At 37.1% G+C, this 12307-nt stretch overlaps 1 long non-coding RNA gene across 1 annotated transcript in view; it reads left to right on the top strand.

Annotated features, from left to right (window-relative positions):
• Positions 1-12307, top strand: part of LOC139039434 (uncharacterized) — a 232191-nt gene that overhangs the window by 99690 nt on the left and 120194 nt on the right. The window contains exon 2 of the long non-coding RNA XR_011492698.1: positions 6251-6431. This is a non-coding gene — a long non-coding RNA (uncharacterized lncRNA). The remainder of the gene's footprint in view (positions 1-6250; positions 6432-12307) is intronic.

Below are 12307 nucleotides of genomic sequence, written 5' to 3'. Positions count from 1 at the left end.
ACTGAACCCATGTCTCTTATGTGCTGCCCTGGCAGGAGGTTTCTTTACTACTAGCACCACCTGGGGAGCTCTTCATCCATTCATGTGCACACTAGTTGGATGGCCAGGAATTTGGGTACCTTAAAATGGTCATAGTTACCCCTGCTGTAACGTTATGCAAGGACTTTTCCTTGGAGAATTGTGTGATTCTGTGACCAGTTGCCGTGTACTGAATTTCTATGATAGCAAACAGTTACACTTCCAAACTTTGCTTCTCTGAAAATACTATTGGCACTATTTTTTTCCCTCACAATGGCAAATTGACTTACAAAACAGACTCATGGAGACTTCTATCCATGGGGAATTAAAGAGATATCAAATCCGGATGTAAAGTTCTTTTGAAATACAGAGTAAGCTTTAAAAGAGAAATTTGAAGTTTGGAATGAAGTATTGCCCAACATATTTTGATAAGTATTTTGGAAGCTAAGGCAGATTACTTTAAAAAAAAAAGAAAAAGTTTATTATAAATTGATAAAGATATTTTAGGAGGTAACTTTTTTGATACTACTGAGATGATGATCCAACTTTTAGTGGTTTTCACTCCTCTTGCATCCATAGGCAATTTTCCCTACAGCTGTCCTCTACTGCTGAAAGTAATTTTGCTTGAATAGTAGTAGTAACTGTGAACAGTTTTATAGTGCTATTGTGTTCAGAAATTGTTTTGAATGTTACTTGTATAAACTCATTAATCTTCTCAACAAGGAAGATGCTATTCTTTTAAATATGAGAAAACTAAGGCAGAGAGCTGAATAGCTTATCTAATAGTGCCTTGAGAAATAACTGAAGGTCCCCACCTACATTTCATTTTTTCTTTCACCCACTCTTTTTTTTTAAAAAAAAAATTGTAGTGAAATACACATAACAAAAACTTTACCATCTCAATCATTTTGAAGTGTGCAGTTCAGTAGTGTTAGGTACAAGGGAAGTGTTAGCCACAAGGGAAGCCCAAGAATACTGGAATGGATAGCCTATCCCTGCTCCAGAGGATCTTCCCAACCCAGGAATAGAACCAGGGTCTCCTGCACTGCAGGCGGGATCTTTAACAACTGAGGTATCAGGTGTCTTCCCTTGTTGCTCAGCTGGTAAAGAATCCACCTGCAATGCGGGAGAACTGGGTTCAGTCCCTCGGTTGGGAAGATCCGCTGGAGAAGGGAAAGGGTACAAACTCCAGTATTCTTGCCTAGAGAAATCCATGGACTAGTCCACGGCATCACAAACAGTCAGACAAGCCTGAGTGACTTTCACTTCACTTCACTTCACTCATCCATAAATGAATACTTGGTCTGCCTCTCAGTCAGTTAAGTCACTCAGTTGTGTCCAACTCTTTGTGACCCCATGGACTGCAGCACACCAGGCCTCCCTGTCCATCACCGACTCCCAGAGCTTACTCAAACTCATGTCCATTGAGTCAGTGATGCCATCCAACCATCTCATCCTCTGCCGTCCTCCTTTTGCCTTCAATCTTTCCCAGCATCAGGGTCTTTTCCAATGAGTCAGTTCTTTGCATCACATTAGCCAGAGTACTGGAGCTTTAGCTTCAGCGTCAGTCCTTCCAATGAATATTTAGAACTGATTTTCTTTAGGATGGACAGGTTGGATCTCCTTGCAGTCCAAGGGACTCTCAAGAGTCATCTCCAACACCGCAGTTCAAAAGCATCAATTTTTCAGCACTCAGCTTTCTTTATGGTCCAACTCTCACATCCATACATGACTACTGGAAAAACCATAACTTTGACTATTTGGACCTTTTTTGACAAAGTAATATCCCTGCTTTTTAATATGCTGTCTAATTTTGTCATAGCTTTTCTTCCAAGGAGCAAGCATCTTTTAATTTCATGGTTGCAGTCACCATCTGCAGTGATTTTGGAGCCCCAAAAAATAAAGTCTGTCACTGTTTCCATTGCTTCCCCATCTATTTGACATGAAGTGATGGGACTGATGCCATGATCTTAGTTTTCTGAATGTTGTTTTAAGCCAACTTTTTACTCTCCTCTTTCACTTTCATGAAGAGGCTCTTGAGTTCATCTTTGCTTTCTGCCAAAAGTGTGGTGTCCTCTGCATATCTGAGGTTATTGATATTTCTCACGGCATTTTGATTCCAGCTTGTGCTTCATCCAGCCCAGAATTTCTCATGATGTACTCTGCATATAAGTTAAAAAAGCAGAGTGACAATATACAGCTTTGACATACTCCTTTCTCGATTTAGAACCAACCTGTTGCTCCATGTCCAGTTCTAACTGTAGCTCCCTGACCTGCATAAAGATTTCTCAGAAGGCAGGTCAGGTGGTCTGGTATTCCCATCTCTTGAAGAATTTTTCACAGTTTGTTGTGATCCACAGTCAAAGGCTTTGGCATAGTCAATAAAGCAGAAGTACATGTTTTTCTGGAACTCTCTGGCTTTGTCAATGATCCAACAGATCCAGTGGATGTTGGCAATTGATCTCTGGTTCCTCTATCTTTTCTAAATCCAACTTGAACATCTGGAAGTTCACAGTTCATGTACTGTTGAAGCCTAGCTTAAATAATTTTTAGCATTACTTTGCTAGTGTGTGAGATGAGTGCAATTATACGGTAGTTTGAGCATTCTTTGGCATTTTCTTCAGTAAGGAGTAATTGAAATAACTTTAAACAGTTAGATTTACCTTTACCAATATTAATATGTCACTCAGTAAAGCCGTTTAGGTGCCTTGCTATAAATAAATATCTACAAATATCATATCAGAAAAAAACACTGCCCTTTCTGTTGCTACTTTCTGTGGATTCCATCTTCAACGAAGATCTAGCATGAAGTTCCTTCATCTGAACTCTTTCCTTAAAAACAAGAGCCTTTTTAAAGTATGGACTCTGATTGTTAATGGTTTCAGAGTTCATTTGAAAAATAAAATATATAATTTATGTTTACTTGTTTTTAGAAGTTTCATCTTGAAGAGGACTCTTTTTCTTGAACTTCAGTTTAGTTAAAAATTTGGCCCATAATTATTGGCAAGTAACTTTCTGTAATTCTCATCAGAAGACCTCAGATCCAGTCCGAGCTCTGCTCTCAACTACTCATATAACAATTTCTCTCTGACTCCACACTCCCCAATCATTAAATGAGTGTGTCAGTAATAGGTTTCCCATCCACCTTATATATAGCTATAGATATTGAAAGTCTAGCATGTGCTGAGATATTAAAGGTATTGCCTCCATTTTACAGATGCATCAGAGGGCAACCAAAGTTAGTTGGTCATTTCATAGAACAGTCAGAGTTTGTAGATATTCCCGTTTCCAAATTCCCTTCCCACAGGGTTATGCCACTTTTCCATGTTTATGAGGGTCCACTGAGACAGTGGTTTAGTTAGCACTTTGTAAAGCAAAATTCTTGGTGAGCCAAATGACCAGCAACTTTCCTTCTTCTGTACTTGTCTGAAAGGCACTCACCTAGAGCCAGATGTCTTGGAATGTGAAGTCAAGTGGGCCTTAGGAAATTGTACTACAAACAAAGCTGGTAGAGGTGATGGAATTCCAGCTGAGCTATTTTAAGAATAAAAATAGCCCTAAAAATACAGTGAAAGAGCTTTGGAGTAGTGGTTTTAAAACATGCTATCGTCTTACGCATTAGTTTCCTATGACTGTTCTAACAATTTAATACAGAATTGACTGAAAACAACATATGTTTATAAAATTTTGGAGGTCAAGTGTTTAAAAGAAGTTTTGCTGGGTTGAAGTCAAGGTGTGTGCAGAGTCTGACTCCTCCTGGGGGCTCTAGGGGAAAGGCAACTTCCTTGCCCTTGTATAGCTTTTAGAACTATATTCCCCATGGTCCTTGGTTCCTGTTGCCTTTCTCCAGTATTGAAAGCCAAGAGAAAGAGCATCTTGCTTCTGTAGTCACATGGTCTTCCATGCCAAAACTCCTAGTGTCTGTCTCTCTTTAGCACTGTAGGAGAGAAAAATTTGTAGCTTCAGAACGTCTCGTTGGCCTGCAGATAATTTTGCACAGAAAAGAATCAAAGCCCAAAAGACTCAGAGAGAACCTTCATTCCTTCCCCTCACTGCCTAAAAGATCTTAGAGGGCCTGTTCCTGGAATAAAGCTATCACCTGAGATATATGCAAAGAATATAAGCTACTTGTGGTGGGGGAAACAGAACCTAGAGCTCGGGGTCCATTCTGTGTCCCATTATCTCTGTAGGGTCCAGCAAACACTTGTTTGCTCAACTTTTGCTTTTCCATCTTCTGATGAATTGACTTCCTCCCATTTGAAGTCCCAAACCACTACCTTCAACATTCTATTTTGTGTTTTACTCAAGATGATATTTAAGATGAAGGTTTTGGCCATTATGATAGGTTACTTTTCCTGGGTCTCTCTCATGGGTTTGTTGTTGGTATTTAGTCCCTAAGTCTTGCCCCACTCTTTTGTGACCCCATGGGTTGTAGCCTGTCAGGCTCCTCTGTCCATTGGGATTTCCCAGTGAGAATACTGGAGTGGATAGCCATGTCCTCCTCCAGGGGATCTTACTGACCCAGGGATCGAAACTGTGTCTCTTGCATTGCAGGTAGATTCTTTACCACTGAGCCACCAGGGAAGCCCTTACATCAGTTTAATTCAGGTTAATTTAATTTAGACCGTCCAGAGGAATTTAGAAGGGTAGAGGAAAAATTCTCTTCTTCCCAACTGAAATCTTGTGATTATATCAGACCCAGATGGACAATACAGGAAAATCTCCCTGTTTCAAGATCCTTAGTCACATCTGTAAAATCTTTTCCCATTTAATGAAGCATTCACAGGTTCTGATGATTAGGAGATGGGTATCTTTGGGGGCCGTTGTTCAACCTACCAGCCTCTAACTGTGTCACACTGCACTGTAAATACTTATCAGTCTTCTTCACTGTCTTTCATTAACGTGTTTCCTACACTTAGCATAGTACTGAACACTTAGGAAGTTCTTGAAGTACTTTGACATTTTTAAGATATGTATGTATTCCTTCTATGACAGGGCATTCTGTCATATCCTTGCTACAGTCACAATTGCTAAATATAAATAGCAATGAAAATACCACTTTAAAATAATAGTTCTGCTTTAAGTACTCAAACCTAGATGATTTCTATAAGCATTTGCTTCATTTACTCATTTTTTTAAAAAAAAAGTATTTAAAGTCAAAAGAATATGTTGGAATCAAATCAGTAAAACAAGACCAACACCAATGTTGTATCTCTCAGTGCCACTGCTGGTTTCTCAAGTGGTTTGTTTTCCAGCATTCTCACTTCCTAAACACAATAAACTTGAAAGTTAGAAACTTGTCTCAAGGTTGAAGAAATTAAGAGAGTGAATTATTTGCTTATTATGGAGAGCCTACAGCTGGAGTTAAATTTTTCTCTATACCAATGGCCAGTGAGAAGCCCTCCTTAAATCTGTCACAGTAAGAACATAATGATGAGGATGCATTCCCATTGAGATTACCTACGATGCTAGATTCCATACTTCATTCTTAAAGTGACTAAAATCCCCTTTGAAGATGGTTATTTCTCTTATGTAACTTTTATCCTGTGATTTTGAGTCTGCCAACAAATCATTTATGTATTCCTCTATTGCTAGATCAGAGATGGGGAGATAATATCACAATGGCAATATTCAATATCAAAAATAGTATAATATCACAGTAATAAAGATGTCAACTAAGCTGGGGGGAGTTTGCACTGTTTAGAACATCCATATTTTCCCTGTGTCCAGTCTCTGATAGCCATTTTTCTACTATCTGTTTATATAAGTTATACTCTTATTTTTTAGATTCCATGTATATGTCATATTGTTCACTGACTTATTTCCCTTAACTCAATACCCTCAAGCTCCATCCATGTTGTTGCAAATGGTAGGATTTTCCTTTTATGATGACTGAATAAAATTGCTCTGTGTGTGTGTGTATAAAATATATAGCATAGTTTCTTTATTCATTAATCCATTCTCAGACATAGATTGGCTGTTGTGAATAATGCCACAATAAACATGGGAGTTCAATTATCTTTTTGATATCTTGTTTTTATTTCATAGAAAATATATCCAGATATAGGATGGTTGGATCATACGGCAGTTTTATTTTTAATTTTGGGGGGAACCTCTGTACTGTTTTACATAGTGGCTGAACCAATTTACATTCCTACCAGTAGGGCACAAAGCTTTCTTTTTCTCTACTACACCTTTGCTAACACTTGTTATCTCTTGTCTTGATAATTAGGTATTCTAATGGAGAAGAGGGTGACAGAGAATAGGATGGTCAGATGGCATCAGTGATTCAGTGGACATGAACTAGAGCAACCTCCGGAAGATGGTGAGGGACAGGGAGGCCTGGCATGCTGCGGTCCATGAGGTTGCAGAGAGTCAGACACAACTTAGTGACTGAACAACAGTAACAACAGGTATGCAGTGATATCTCACTGTCATCTTTGATTTGCATTTTTCTAATGATTAGTGATATTGGGCATCTTTTCATATACATCTTGACCATTTGTATGTCTTTGGAAAAATATTTAGGTTCTCTGCCACTTTATTTCTTTTATTTAATTAAATTTTTATCGAAGTATAATTGCTTTACAGAATTTTGTTGTTTTCTCTCAAACTTCAACATGAATCACCCATAGATATACATACATACCCTCCCTTTTGAACCTCCCTCCTATCTCCCTCCCCATCCCACCCCTCTAGGTTGATACAGGGACCCTGTTTGAGTTTCCTGAGCCATACAGCAAATTCCTGTTGGCTGTCTATTTTACATATGGTAATGTAACTTTCCATGTTACTCCTTCCATACATCTCACCCTCTCCTTCCCTCTCCCCATGTCCACATGTCTGTTCTGTATATCTGTTTCTCCATTGCTGCCCTGTAAGTAAATTATTCAGTACCATTTTATTAGATTCTGTACATATGTGTTGAAAAAGTGAAAGTGAAGTAGATCAGTTGTGCCCGACTTTCTGTGACCCCATGGACTGGAGCCCACCAGTCTCCTCTGTCCATGAGATTCTCCAGGCAAGAATACTGAAATGTGTTGCCATTTCCTTCTCCAGTGAATCTTCCCCACCCAGGGATCAAACCCGGGTCTCCCGCATTGCAGGCAGACACTTTTACTATCTGAGCCACCAGGGACATCCTCTTGGAGTGGGTAGCCTTTCCTTCCTCCAGGGGATCTTCCCAACCCAGGGATTGAACCTAGGTCTTCCACATTGCAGGGAAATTCTTTACCAGCTGAGCCACAAGGGAAGCATATATGTGTTAGAATACAATATTTATCTTTCTCTTTATGACTTCCTTTACTCTGTATAATAGGTTCTAGGTTCATCCACCTCATTAGAACTGACTCAGAGGTGTTCCTTTTTATGGCTGAGTTAAATTCCATTGTGATTATGTACCACCACAAATTCTTTATCCATTTATATGTTGATGGACATCTAGGTTGCTTCCATGTTCTAGCTATTTAAATAGTGCTGCAATGGATAATGGGATACATGGTTTGTATAATGGGATACAATTTTGGTTTGTTCAGGGTATATACCTAGGAGTGGGATTGCTGGGTCACGTGGTGGTTTTATTCCTAGTTTTTAAAGTAATATTCATACTGTCTTCCACAGTGGCTATATCAGTTTACATTCCAACCAGTGCAAGAGCATTCCCCTTTCTCCATAGCCTCTCCAGTATTTATTGTTTGTAGACTTTTTAATGATGGCCATTCTGACTGCTTTGAGGTGATATCTCATCGCAGTTTTGATTTGCATTTCTCTAATAATGAGTGATGTTGAGTATCTTTTCATGTGTTTATTAGCCATCTGTATGTCTTCTTTGGAGAAATGCCTGTGTACATATTTTTCCACTTTTTGATTGGGTTGTTTGTTTTTCTGGTATTGAGTAGTATGGGCTGCTTGTTTATTTTGGAAGTTAAACCTTTGTCAGTTGTTTCATTTGCTATTATTTTCTCCCATTCTGAGGGTTGTCTTTTCACCTTGCTTAATGTTTCCTCTGCTGTGCAAAAGCTTTTAAGTTTAATCAGGTCTCACTTGTTTACTTTTGTTTTTATTTCCATTACTCTAGGAGGTGGGTCATGGAGGATCTTGATTTGATTTATGTCATTGAGTGTTCTGCCAGTGTTTTCCTCTAAGAGTTTTATAAGTTTCTGGTCTTACATTTAGATCTTTAATCCATTTTGAGTTTATCTTTGTGTATGGTGTTAGGAAGTATTCTAATTTTGTTCTTTTTCATGTAGCTGTCCAGCTTGCCCAGCACCATTTATTGAAAAAGCTGTCTTTACTCTTTTGTATATCCTTGGTTCCTTTGTCAAAAATAAGGTACCCAGAGGTGTATGGGTTTATTTCTGGGATTTCTATCTTGTTCCATTGGTCTATATTTCTGTTTTTGTGCCGATACTATGCTGTCTTGATGACTCTAGCATTGTAGTATAATCTGAAGTCAGGAAGGTTGGTTCCTCCAGCTCCATTCTTCTTTCTCAAGACTGCTTTAGCTATTCAGGGTCTTTTGTATTTTCATACGAATTGTGAAATTTTTTGTTCTAGTTATATGAAAAATGTCTTTGGTAGTTTGATAGGGATCACACTGAATCTGTAGATTGCATTGAGTAGTATAGTCATTTTCACAATATTGATTCTTCCTACCCCGGAACATGGAATATCTCTCCATCTGTTTATGTCATCTTTGATTTCTTTCAGTAGTATCTTATAATTTTCTGTGTACACTTCTTTTGTTTCCTTAGGTAAGTTTATTCCTAGATAGTTAATTATTTTTGTTGCAATGGTGAATGGGATTGATTGCTTAATTTGTCTTTCTGATTTTTCATTGTTAGTATATAGAAATGCAAGTAATTTCTGTGTATTGATTTTGTATCCTGCAACTTTGCTAAATTCACTGATTAACTCTAGCAATTTTCCAATACTATCTTTAGGGTTTTTTATGTACAGAATCATGTCATCTGCAGACAGTAAGATCTTTACTTCTTCTTTTCCAATCTGGATTTCTTTTATTTATTTTTCTTCTCTGATTGTTATAGCTAGGACTTCCAGAACTATGTTGAATAGTATTGGTGAAAGTGGACACCCTTGTCTTGTTCCTGATCTTAGGGGGAATGATTTCAGTTTTTCACCATTGAGAATAATGTTTGCTGTAGGCTTATTGTATAGGGCCTTTACTATGTTGAGGTAGGTTTCTTCTATGCCCATTTTTAAAAGATTTTTAATCATAAATGTGTGCTGAATTTTGTCAAAGGATTTTTCTGCATCTATTTAAATTATCATATGGTTTTTACCTTTCAATTTGTTAATATGGTGTATCACTTTGATTGATTTGTGTATATTGAACAATCCTTGCATCCCTGGAGTAAGCCCAACTTGATCATGGTGTATGAGCTTTTTGATATGTTGGTGAATTCTGTTTGCTAAAACTTTGTTGAGGATTTTTGCATCTAAGTTCATCAGTGATATTGGCCTGCAGTTTTATTTTTTTTTATTTTATCTTTGTCTGGTATTGGTATCAGGGTGATGGTGGCCTCACAGAATGAGTTTGGAAGTGCTACTTCCTCAGCAATTTTTTGAAAGAAGTTTAGAAGGATAGGCATTAGCTCTTCTCCTAATGTTTGATAGAATTCTCCTGTGAAGCCATCTGGTCCTGGGCTTTTGTTTTTTTTTGGAGATTTGTGATCACAGCTTCAATTTCAGTGCTTGCATTTGAGTTGTTCATAATTTCTATTTCTTCCTGATTCACTCTTGGAAGATTAAACTTTTCTAAGAATCTGTCCATTTCTTCCAGGTTATCTATTTTATTGCCATAGTTTTTCATAATAGTCTGTTATAATCCTTTGCATTTCTACATCATCTGTTGTAACCTCTCCTTTTTCATTTCTAATTTTGTTGGTTTGATTCTTCTCTCTTTTTTTCTTGATGAGTTTGGCTAAAGGTTTGTTTTTTTTTTTTTTTTTCTTTTTTTTTTTTTTATTAGTTGGAGGCTAATTACTTTACATCATTACAGTAGTTTTTGTTATACATTGAAATGAATTAGCCATGGTGGCTAAAGGTTTGTTAAGTTTGTTTATCTTCTCAAAGAACCAGCTTTTAGTTTTATTATCTTTACTCTTGTTTCTTTCATTTCTTTTTCGTGTATTTCTACTTGGATCTTTATGATTTCTTTCCTTCTACTAATTCTGGGGGTTTTTTTGTTCTTCTTTTTCCAGTTGTTTTAGGTGTAAATTTAGGTTGTCTATTTGATGTTTTTCTTGTTTCTTGAACTGGGATTGTATTGCTATAAACTCCACTCTTAGAACTGCTTTTGCTGCATCCCACAGGTTTTGAGTTGTCATGTTTTTATTGTCGTTTGTTTCTAGATTTTTTTTTTAATTCTCCTTTTGATTTCTTTAGTTACCTGTTGGTTACTTAGAAATGTTTAATCTCCATGTGTTTGTGTTTCTTACAGTTTTTTTTTTTTTCATGTAATTGATATCTAGTCTCATACCATTGAGGTTGGAGAAAATGCTTGATACAATTTCAATTTTCTTAAATTTACTGAGATTTGATTTGTGATCGAAGATGTGGTGTATCCTGGAGAGTGTTCCATGTGCACTTGAGAAGAAGGTGTATTCTTCTGCATTTGGATGGAATGTCCTGATGATATCAATGAGATCCATCTCATTTAATATATCATTTGAGATGTGTTTCTTTATTAATTTTCTGTTTGATGATCTGTCCATTGGTGTGGCTGGGGTGTTAAATCTCCTACTATTATTTTGTTACTGTCAATTTCTCATTTTATGTCTGTTAGTGTTTGTCTTATGTATTGAGGTGCTCCTATGTTGGGTGCATAGATATTTACAATTGTTATGTCTTCCTCTTTGATTGATTCCTTGATCATTAGGTAGTGTCCTTCCTTATCTCTTATAATCTTCATTTTAAGGTCTATTTTGTCTGATATGAGGATTGCTACTCCAGCTTTCTTTTGCTTTCCACTTGCATGAAATATATTTTTCCATTGGCTTACTTTCAGTTTATATGTATCTTTAGGTCTGAAGTGGGTTTCTTTTTTTTTTTTTTTTTTCCATTTATCTTTATCAGTTGGAAGCTAATCACTTTACAATACCGCAGTGGGTCTTGTCATACATTGACATGAATCAGCCATGGATTTACATGTATTCCCCATCCTTATCCCCCCTCCCACCTCCCTCTCTACCCAATCCCTCTGGGTCTTCCCAGTGCACCAGGCCCGAGCACTTGTCTCATGCACCCAACATAGACTGGTAATCTGTTTCACTATAGATAATATACATGTTTCAATGCTGTTCTCTCGAAACATCCCACCCTCACCTTCTCCCACAGAGTCCAAAAGTCTGTTCTGTACATCTGTGTCTCTTTCTGTTTTGCATATAGGATTATCATTACCATCTTTCTAAATTCCATATATATGTGTTAGTATGCTGTAATGTTCTTTATCTTTCTGGCTTACTTCACTCTGTATAATGGGCTCCAGTTTCATCCATCTCATTAGAACTGATTCAAATGAAATCTTTTTAATGGCTGAGTAATATTCCATGGTGTATATGTACCACAGCTTCCTTATCCATTTGTCAACAGCATATATAGGGGTCTTGTTTTCATATCTGTTCAGCCAGTCTGTGTCTTTTGATTGGAGCATTTAATCCATTTACATTTAAAGTAATTATTGATATATATGTTCCTAGTGCCATTTTCTTAATTGCTTTGGGTTGATTTTGTAGATCTTTTTTCACCTCTTGTATTTCTTGACTATATAAGTCCCTTTAATGTTTTTTGTAAAGCTGGTTTGGTGGTACTGAATTCTCTTAACTTTTGCTTGTCTGAAAAGCTTTTTATTTCTCCATCAATTTTGACTGAGATCCTTGCCAGGTACAGTAATCTTGGTTGTAGATTTTTCCTTTCAGTACTTGAAATATATCCTGCCATTCCCTTCTGGCCTGCAGAGTTTCTGCTGAAAGATCAGCTGTGAAACATATTAGGTTTTCCTTGTATGTTACTTGTTGCTTTTCCCTTGCTGCTTTTAATATTATTCCTTCATGTTTAGTCTTTGTTAGTTTGATTAGTATTTGTCTTGGCATGTTTCTACTTAGGTTTATCCTGTATGGGACTCTTTGTGCCTCTTGGACTTGATTGGCTATTTCCTTTTCTGTGTTGGTGAAATTTTCAACTATAATCTCTTCAAAAATTTTGCCATACCCCTTCTTTTTCTCTTCTTCTTCTGGGAACCCTATAATTCCAGTGTTGGTGTGTTTGA

This window comes from Odocoileus virginianus, chromosome 18, assembly GCF_023699985.2.
Source record: "Odocoileus virginianus isolate 20LAN1187 ecotype Illinois chromosome 18, Ovbor_1.2, whole genome shotgun sequence".
In the NCBI taxonomy this organism is placed as follows: domain Eukaryota; kingdom Metazoa; phylum Chordata; class Mammalia; order Artiodactyla; family Cervidae; genus Odocoileus; species Odocoileus virginianus.
The sequence above is the reverse complement of the archived record's forward strand: the minus strand, read 5'-3'. Positions and strand labels throughout refer to the sequence as shown.